The sequence below is a fragment of the Panthera tigris genome, chromosome D2, assembly GCF_018350195.1.
Source record: "Panthera tigris isolate Pti1 chromosome D2, P.tigris_Pti1_mat1.1, whole genome shotgun sequence".
Classification (NCBI taxonomy): domain Eukaryota; kingdom Metazoa; phylum Chordata; class Mammalia; order Carnivora; family Felidae; genus Panthera; species Panthera tigris.
Window position 1 is genome coordinate 13,786,242 of NC_056670.1, and position 8,364 is coordinate 13,794,605.

The 8,364-nt window shown below is 51.0% G+C and overlaps 1 non-coding gene across 1 annotated transcript; it reads left to right on the forward strand.

Annotated features, from left to right (window-relative positions):
* The first annotated feature begins 2,496 nt into the window (after window positions 1-2,496).
* Window positions 2,497-2,569, forward strand: TRNAV-UAC. The gene has a single exon. It is a non-coding gene; the product is annotated as a tRNA-Val (tRNA).
* The last annotated feature ends 5,795 nt before the right edge of the window (window positions 2,570-8,364 follow it).

Genomic DNA, 8,364 nt, shown 5'->3' on the forward strand with positions numbered 1-8,364 from the left:
TTTCTTTCTTTCTTTCTTTCTTTCTTTCTTTCTTTTTTTAAGTTTATTTTGAGAGAGGGAGGAAGAGAGAGTGTGTGTGAGCGAGCAGGGGGTGGGCAGAGAGAGGGAGAGAGAGAGAATCCCGAACCCCAAGCAGGCTCTGTGCTGTCAATGCAGAGCCCGATTCAGGGCTTGATCTCACAAACTGTGAGATCGTGACCTGAGCTGAGATGGAGAGTCGGATGCTCAACCGACTGAGCCACCCAGGCGCCTCTAGATGCCAGAAGTTTCTTGATTTAATTCATTTGACACACATTTATTGTATGCATCCTATACATTGAGGCACTAAGGAGTTTAGATTGTTATAATTTTTTTAAGATCTGGCCATCTCGCAGCCTACAGAAAATGGACTGGCCCACGAGATAGACAGTTGATGAGCATGGAGGAAAAGGGAAAAGAGAAGGAGAAAGAAAAAGCAGAAATGAAAGTTTAAGTAGCAGCAGCAGCCAGTGCAAACAAAATCCCGCTGCAAGACCTTTTTCCCCCAAATAAAGCTGTCAACTGTTTCTTAATTAACACTTTCCTAATTTTTCTCAGCGAGCACTAGGTTCTGTAAGTTATAAGTACCTCCCAAGGCACAGTGAGGAACACAAGATAAATAAGATTCAGACCCTATTCTCAAAGAACTTAGACTCTATTTGGAAATTTCAAGCAGTGCACATTGAGTCATGGATCCGCTCTAAGACAGCATTCAAGCAGGTACAGGAGACCTGATCCACACTCTGGGGGTGCAGTTCAAAGAAGGCGGTAGGCCCGGCAGGGGTGGCAGGGACAAGGAAGGGTTCCCACAGAAGATGGACACCAGAGAGGCCTGAGAGGCGGCGCAGCAGAGGGGAGGCAAGAAGACACAGGCAGAGCAGAAATTAGCATCGTGTGTCTTGGGATCAAGAAGAAAAATCTGTGCCTTCTGTAACCGCAGGATAATTACGAGGGGGTCACGGGGAATGCTGTTTGAGTAAGCGGGGGAAGCTGGGACCTCCAAGCTTTCGGAAACTCAAGCACAGGGAGGTCGGGAGGCTGGCCGCGGGTGAGGAAGCCGGCCACGGCCCAGATACTGGTGGAGAATGGAAAAACCACTTTGCTGACAGGCCTTTACGCCACTCCCTTCCACGGAACTGGTCCCGGATGGCCGCAGAGGAGCTCACAGAAGAGAATTTCAAAGAGGTTGTTGATAAGGCTTGGAGACGGAGCTGATTTCGGGCAGGGGCGAGAAGAGGGTGTGGAGGATGACTCCAAACCTGCGAATATGCCTCATTTCCGCCAACTGGAGCAGGACTCGGGCTTGGGAGAAGATGACAAATGCCTAGATCAGAAGACTAAGAACGACTCCAAGCGCAGCTGGGGTAGCCTCGGGGCGAGGATCAGAACTGCCCGTTCCTCCCCAGCCCCCAGGGTTAGGCAAGGATGGCAGGAGGTGTGCGAAAGCTGCGGGGGTGCCCGGTAGGGCTGAGCACGGGAGGGGGCGGGGGAGGGGGGAGAAGGGGGGCGGGGCACGGAGCTCTGGGCGCTGGGGAGACTCACTCCGTCACCCCCCCCCCCCCCCACGGGGAGCAGCGTATGCATCTGTGCTGCCCGGGCACTGCTCCTTGGCTCTCGTGGCTTCTGTGGCCTCACTCAGGGAGCCCGACCCGCCCACACGCGCACGCCAGGCACCGTGCGGGGTCCAGGAGCTCATGGGGGATGGGGGGGGGGCTCTCAGTCTCCCGGGGAAGGCAGAGATAAGCAGATGTGGGGATCCGAAAATACGAGCCGTCACTCCGAGGAAAGCATCCGAAGCAGCCTCCTCGGGTAGTTCCTGGGGGTGCTGTGTTGAATTGGCATCGAAGGGGGCAAAGACTTCAGAGCACTGACCGTCCTTCAGCAATTCTTGGCAGGAGCAGAGGGTGGCATGATTTAGGGTGAGAAGTTTGTGTCTCAAAGTTCAGCATATAAGAGTCTAGGGCTGTCGTCGCAGCAGCTCGAGGAAGTTAACCAGGGTAGCCCCTGGGAGGCTAAGACAGACGAGGGTAGTCCCCAGCTTAGGCGCTGGGATGCGTTCCCACATCCCCAGTGGATGCCCGAACCCCACGGATGGTACCCAGCCCCATCTATGCTATGTTTTTTCCTACCCCATACATCCCTATGATAAATACCTACTTCCTTTATAAATTAGGCACAGTAAGAGCTGAACAGCAATAACTAATAATAAAATCGAATAACTATAAGCCTATACTGCAATAAAAGTTACGTGAATGTGATCTCATTCTCAAAATATCTTATTGTACTTCCTGCGAGGATGTGAGATGATAGAATGCCTAGGAGGTGAGATGAAGTGAGGCGAGTGAGGTGGGCTTGTGACCTGGGATGTGTCAGGGGCTCATTTTCTTCCCAACTGATTGACGGCAGGTAATGAGCCGGGAAAAGTGAAAACACAGGACTGTATAGCACATGCTCTTTGAGCCGGGAACTGAGTCTTCAGGTTCCATGGTGTAGCGGTTAGCACATCTGCCTTACACGCAGAAAATCCTGGGTTCGATTCCCAGTGGAACCACAAGCTTGTCTTAGTTTCCATTTAAAGCTGGAGGATGAAAACGGGCGCGTTTTCATCTGTGCCAATCAGGATCTTCTTAAATACGATTTCATGGGTATGTGCAAATGTCCTGAAGTGCAGATTTTCTTTTCATCAACTTACGGCACAGAGACCCGGCTGAAATCTCAGCTCGAAGGTCCCCAGCTCCGGGCCCAGATGTTCCTGATCTCTGTCCAGCAAGGATGACAGGCACTCACAGCATGGAGGGGAGCCAGGAGTCCCCCGTTCAGGGCCAGCCCTGGGGGCCGTATGGCACTATGACCTCTTCTCCCTGAGGTTCCTCTGACTTCACCCCTGAGATATCCTGAGTCCTAGACGCACTGCTGTGCCTAGAATGTGAGGTACGGAGAGAGGAAGACGTTCGGCCGAGTCAGGAATAGCCTGGGTTTTGACATCAAAGAGTCTGGATTCCAATTCTGCCTCCACAGTGCCGTTAGCCATGTGGTCTTGGACACGCTCTTTGCCGTGGTTCTGTCCCCGTGTGTCGACTAGGCGTAAGCAAAGCACCGGCATCACGAGGAGTTTGTGCACGCTGGACGAGATGATTATGGAAAGCGCTTAGCACTGGCTCCTGCCTACTGCTAAGTAGGCACTCAACGGGCAGCCCTCGGTCTCAGAGTGTGGCTCCCCTCCCCGCCTTCTGTGTGAGCTAGGACCCAACAGCTCTGCCTGTACCTTTCTTCCCTTCTCTCCGGCGACACAGCTCCAATACCGGCTACCAGAATACGAACCCTCGTTAACAGGTGGCATCACCTCTGAGGTACCTCCGCAGTGCGGCCTGAACCCCACTCTGCCCCCCACCGTGTTGTTCTCCCGCTAATGTTCTGGTTAATCCAACCGCTTGAGCAGAAGTGTCACCTCCCACGCTGTCCCACATACTACCCACCGGAAGATGGGGAGGCGGGATCACGGCAGCCCAGAGGTCTATCTTGCCCAACAAGTCCTGTAGGAGAGCCCACAAAAGAAAGAGGCTCTTTGCCACAGGAGATTTATTATTACTATTACTTTGCCGACAGGCTCAGAATTTAAATATAGGACGCTGAATGGCCAGAACCTCGGCCCAGCCCTGAGCGCCTCCGGGCATGTTCCTGAACCAAGAATTCGAGTTTCTGCCCAGTGGGCTCGCCGTCTGAACTTTCTATTTCTAAAATCGCAGTTCTTGGTAGCCAGCACACATTCTGAGCCACAAAATTCTGAGAATTGTTGCACTCGTCAGCTGCTAAGTCACCTGTCCCTCAGCCTGGTCCCTTCTCCTATCATAACAGGACTTGTGTTAGAGTCTATGAATTTCCCTGTCACATGAAAATTGGCATCCCTTATAATACCGTAATCGCCCAGAAATCCACCGTCAGGCCTGTCGTAATTAATCCATTTTCAGGATCCCTCAGGGTCTCCAAATACAATGACTGGTGGCAAATTAATAGATCCTTTGGATCGTCTCCTTCCGCTTCATCAAAGAACTGACCCCGTGATGGAAATTTAGTTTAATTAGGACAATCGCTCATATTTAAAGAGTGCCTCACAGCAAAGAAGCCCCCAGATTCCATCTCTTAAGCTTCGAAGCCACACCTCACGTGACTTCGAGCCAACTTTCAGGGAACAGGTATGTTCATCCCCATTTGCTGCCCGTGGACAAGCAAGAAGATATTCACAAAGCTTGGGATTCCCGCTTCGGTGTTGACTTTTGTTGCTTCAGCTTATGTGTATGAACTATCGGCGGCACAAAAATATATATGGGATGGTTTCTTTTTTTTTTTTTCTGAGTACCTACTTCATGAATAGGGTATCCTGTGTACACGGTGAGGCTGTAAATAGACTTCAGTAGTGGAGTGCTGGAGTGGACAAATATAGAATGTAGCCTGTGGTCAGCAATGCCACACACACTCCCCCAGAGAGCCCCATGCTGGTATGTTAGCTGGTCTGTCTGGAAGCTTTTTTTTTTTAGGTTTAGTTGCATGATAGTACAAAGAGCCTTGTGTTATGGTCTCAACACTACTATTTATACCCCATGACCCATTAAGCACTGATTCCTTGGTTGGGGTTCTCCCAACAGCTCGAGAAAAGAAACAGGGAAAAAAATAGCCTGACTGGAAAAAAAAAAAAAAAAAAAAAGGAGTTCTCATTTACAATCCTTGAGTCAAGAATTTGGTAACATGACCCCGGCCAAAGCCGTCGGAGGCCTCGTATCAGATGTTGTTATTTTTGGGTGGCTTGAAAATACGCCTGGTTGAGGCGTGGGCACCCGAGTGGCTGTCGCAGGAAGCAGGAGCCAGAGTGGGCCCGGGGCTCTGTCCTGAGAAAGTCCCCCCGGGCAGGGCCCGGGGGCAGCCAGCTGCCGGGCTGGCCCCGGGCCTCACAAGAGGAATCCGCAGCTTGGCCGGAGGAGAACTTCACCTTCCCTCAGTCAACCTCCCTCCCCTGCAGAGGGGTGTCAGACCTCAACATTCCTCTCTTGGTCTCCCAAAGGCAACTGGACACTCTGTGCCCCCCCCCAAACACCCTAGGCACTGAACCTCCCTGGAGTCCGACGCATCCCTCCCCCCCCTTCCCCCAGGGGACTTCATTTTCTTTCAACAGGGCATTTCCCCTGAAAAGTGAATTGCCTCCCCTGTTTGGGAAGAATGCCCGCTGGAGATATTTTTACGCTCTGTCTGCAGCGGGTGAAAGGGAAGCCCGGCTGAAGTGATTCCCCGGTAATGCGCTCCCCGAGCCCCACCGTGCTGTGCCAGCGTCCGAACGGACACGCTGCCCACGTTCGGGAACGCGGCTCGCTTGGCCTGTCCCGCCGCACCTCCCTTCCAGCGCGTCGTGACCAGCACACGCGCGTGCTTGCACACACCCGTGTGCACCCGTGCACGTGCACACGCATGCACGTGCACATGTGTGCGCACACACACGCGCGCGCGCACACACACACACACACACACACACACACACCTGGCTCAGAGGCCAGATAGATGGTTAGGTGCTGTGTTGTGGCCTTCTAGTACATATTTGGAAACTATTCCAGAGGAGCATGAAGGGGACGTGTGGGCCCCTCTTCCGTGAAAATAACTAAGAAAGATCTCAAATAAACTGTCCCGAGCGCACTCTGGAGTCGGAGACAGGAAGCCGAAACTCTCTGCTTGCATAATTCACGTGCCCTCAGAGTTACCTTAGTTGAAAAGGTCTTTAAAATATTTAGACCCGATCCCTCTTCCTACGAAAATCGATGCTTGGCGGCCTATGAATCCTGTAAAGTAGGAGACTGTCCGTTCTTTTCTTTTAATTTTTTTAAATGTTTATTTATTTTTGAGAGACAGAGAGACAGAGTGCAAGTGGGAGAGAGGCAGAGAGAGAGGGAGACGCAGAATCCGAAGCAGGTTCTAGGCTCTGAGCTGTCAGCACAGAGCCTGATGAGGGGCTCGAACTCACGAACTGTGAGATCACGACCTGAGCCGAAGTCGGAAGCTTAGCCGACTGAGCCACCCAGGCGCCCCAGGGTCCATTCTTGGCACAAGTGTTAGTGCCTCCAAGATGGCTTCTGACTGATCTGGCCCCACAGGCCTGTGTGCACCCACCGGCCCTCCTTGTGGAAATTCAACTTGTCCTTTCTTGTAGCTCAAATCCCGCCTTCTCCGAACAACTTTCCACCGGGCCCCACGGTAAAGATGGGTGTCGTCCCATCTCTGAACGTTCCATGTTTGAGCTGGGCCTGGCTGGTCGAGGAGGGGTTAGCGGGTCAATGAGATGGCTAGAGGATGCAATCGTGACGAGCCAAGGGCGGTGTCGCACAATCCAGAGAGGCAGAAAGATGCGTTAGGTTGTGGGAAAGAAAACGTGGGGAGAGCCGGGTTGGAGAAATAACAAACCTGAATTTCAGGTGTTGTCAGCCACGTGAAGGGGGTTGGCTTTAATTGAAAGACAACAGGAAGCCGTGGTTTTAAGTCGAAGCGTGAGTGGATGTTGCTTGCGTCCAAGGGGTATAACTAACGTGGCAGCCCAGAAGTGTTTGTGGGTGCATAAATGAATATCGGAAAACTGTTGTGGAGGGCTCAGAGAACCTCTGTGACAGTGTTAGTTCACGTTACATCCTCCCATTGGGAAGTTGTTGTGGTCTGAATGTCTGTGTCCTCCCTACATTCACATGTTGAGGCCCTAACCCTGAACGTGATGGTGTTTGGAGGTGGGGCCCTTGGAAGGAATTAGGTTCAGATGAGGCCATGAGGGTGAGGCCCCAAGGGTGGGATTAGTGTCCTCATAAGAAGAGCAAGTGAGTGAGACCAGAGCTCGCTCGAGTTCTCTCTCGCTCCCCATGCCATAGGAAGACACACTGAGAAGGCGGCCATCTGCAAGCCAGGAATTGGGCCCCTCCCCAAAACCGAATCTGCCGGCACCTTGACCTTTGACTCTTGGCCTCCGGAACTATGAGAAGTAAGTGTCTGTTGTTTAGGCACACTGCAGTATTTTGTTATAGCAGCCTGAGACAACTAATACATAAGCCATCCGAAATGCATTAATACAAATAAAAGTTATTTTGGGGGGCACTTGGGTGACTTAGTTGGTTAAGTCTCCCTACTCTTGATCTCAGCTCAGGTCTTGATCTCCGTGTCCTAAGTTCGAGCCCCGAGTTGAGCTCTGCGCCGGGCGCGAAGCCTACTTAAAAAAAAAAAAAGTTATTTTTCTATCAAGAACTCAGTTCCTCATCAAAATAAGCATAGTATGCGTGGACGCAGACCTGAAGACCTGTGTGTTGCTTATTCTCAAAAAGACCAATCTCATCTCATCTCTCTAATAGATGGATTGGGCTCGTCAGCAGCCTCCCAAAACTCAGCAGAGGCATGAATCTACTGTCTCTGGTGCGGAACGGTCAAACATTTTTTAGTCCGTCCCAGACAAGATATTATGGGGCTTAAGATGAATTAATGTGAATTTAATCCACGGCAATTTTCGGCCAGTAATGTGCTTTTCAGCCTTCATGCTGCCAAGTGTAGGCTTTGTGGGGTTTTGGCTTAGCATTGCTTGGGCTCACGAGTGTAGTGCGGGATGACGAATTGCCACATTCCTCTGGAGAACGGTGTAGTTTGTCTTTATAGTGGTGCTAGGTGTATGGCAATGGTATGTCAACACAATTTTATTTCTCAGCCCCAGATATTTTCTCTCCCCTACCAGGTTGTCCAGTTTTCTTAGGAACTTTTTCTTAGACTCGGCTCCTGCAGCGGATTCTTGATGGTCTGGTTCTACTTTGGAGAGTACAGCTCTCAGATCCAAGAGATTGGTACCTTATAAATTGTTTCTTCAAAGACTTTAGGAAGAAGAAACTCACTGTTTTCATTCCCTAGAACCAATGTACTTGAAATCTTTCTGCACCTGCCACAAAAATATGGAGTATGTTGTATGAAGTACGTTGTCGGTATATGTAATTTCCTAAGAAGGAAGACTTATAAATCTGTGCCTCTCTCGCCTAATAACTTGCAATGCCAAGAGTTGGTTCCCACCCAGTGCAATCGAAAGTCAGAGCGCAGAAAGGAAGGAAAGATCACAGGCATTCATTATGATGCCTGTCTGATGAGGAATGCCTAGGACGGTGTCTGGGGATTCTGGAAACTCGGGTGAGACTACATGCCTTAGCCTCTAACTCTGAATTTGGATACTTCTGCTGTGGCCAGTAAGGTCTGGAGCCACCCAAGGTGTGTGCGTAGCCTTGCACAAAACTCCAGAAGCTTTTTTATTCCTGAGGCACCCTTTCTGAAACCTGTGTATTGTCTCACGTTTAA